This window comes from Trachemys scripta, chromosome 1 (genome assembly GCF_013100865.1).
Source record: "Trachemys scripta elegans isolate TJP31775 chromosome 1, CAS_Tse_1.0, whole genome shotgun sequence".
Lineage (NCBI taxonomy): Eukaryota > Metazoa > Chordata > Testudines > Emydidae > Trachemys > Trachemys scripta.
Genome location: NC_048298.1, coordinates 232,652,525 through 232,654,176, shown reverse-complemented (window position 1 = coordinate 232,654,176; position 1,652 = coordinate 232,652,525).

Genomic DNA, 1,652 nt, shown 5'->3' with positions numbered 1-1,652 from the left:
GTTATTTCAGTAGGAATTTCTCTAGAAGCACAGAGCTACAATGAGAATTTAGCAGGGCAGATTGTTTTGGTTTATAATGAAAATGATATACTCCTGTTACATGCACCCCCATGACTCTTTGGATGAAATATATTAAAATCTACTACATCCTGAACTGAATTAAGGTCCAAAAGAGGTCTGCTCCTGTTTCATCAATGGGAGCTCTTTTGAAACTCTGGTCAAGATGAAACCATTGTGGTTCTCTGTCATTAACAAAGAATTTACGGAATTTAAGGAGTGCTACAATGGAATCTGGTCCTCTTGTGATGCAGAGTACATGGGGCCCTGGTCATTATATCTTTCATAATAAGAAAATCAAACTTAGGTATGCAAGAACATAGCTGCTGTAGAGATCTTACACGCAGAACTGAAGAATAAAAAAGGTCTTAGGGACTAGACTCTCCATATTGATGTGCTCTGTTAGCACTTTTTGATACCATTGATCCTCTTCTCCGTTTGTATCCTGTCTCTGGATGATCGCATATGACAGAACCCAACTGTCTTCTCTATGCTGAAGACATAGATGTACCTTTCCGCTTCTAACCTCTCTCCCACTGTCCAAACTAAAATTCTAGCCTTTCTGACATTTTCTTGTGGATATCCAGCCTTCAGCTTAAGCTCAACATGCACAAAACAGAGCTCCTAATCTTTCCCTCCAAGCAGGGCCGCCCACAGGGGCCCCCAGGGGCCCCCAGCCGCACGAGAATGTCTGAGGCTCCCCCGGTGCCTCAGCGCACTGTGTCAGGAGCAGCCCTAGACAGCGCTGCAGCGGCATGGTTCCGGTGGGGCCTGAGCTCCTCCCGCTGAGTCAGAGCCACGTGGTAAGGGGGCGGGGCTGTGAGCTCTGTTCCCACTGGAGCCACACCGCTGCAGCTCTGTCCAGGGGCCAGGGCAGCTCCTGGACGCGGCGCAGTGAGGCTCTGAGAGAGGGGAGAGGCGGGAGTAACCCAGGAGCGGCCCTGGACAGCGCTGCTGGGGGACTGGATCGTGGGTGTTCCGGGGGTCTGTCAGGACTTGGCGGGGGGCCGGGGGGAGGATAGGGGTCGGGGCAGTCAGGGGACAGGGAGCAGGGGGTTTGGTGGGGGGTGGGGTCCCGGGGTGGTGGTTGGGGGAGGTCTCAGGGGAGGGGAGGCGGTGAGGGGACAAGGAGCAAGATGGGTCGGGGATTCTGAGGGGGGCAGTCAGGGGGCAGGAAGTGGGTGGGGGTTAGATAAGGGGCAGGGCCAGGCTGTTTGGGGAGGCACAGCCTTCCCAACCCTAAAGCTCATTCAGCAGTTTGAGGCTTGCAGACAGCTATTTAACACAAAGAGCCAAGCTGTTATCTTTTCCCTTAGGGCTACCATCCCTTTCACTTCTCAAATGCCAAATTATAGTCTACATTTAATTTCAGTGCCATAGGGAGATTCATGTCAGGGGAGGGTAGCTTCATTTAAAATTAGCCACTTTAGATTAACAGTGATAGAGCCAAGAGAGCCATGGGGGAGGGATCACATGAGAAGAACAATATCCTACACCACCTACCTCCTTCCCAACCCTACCAAGGGAGACCCCCCCCCCCCCCCCCCCCCCCCCCCCCCCCCCCCCCCCGTGCCCCTCCCGCGGTCCCCCCCCTT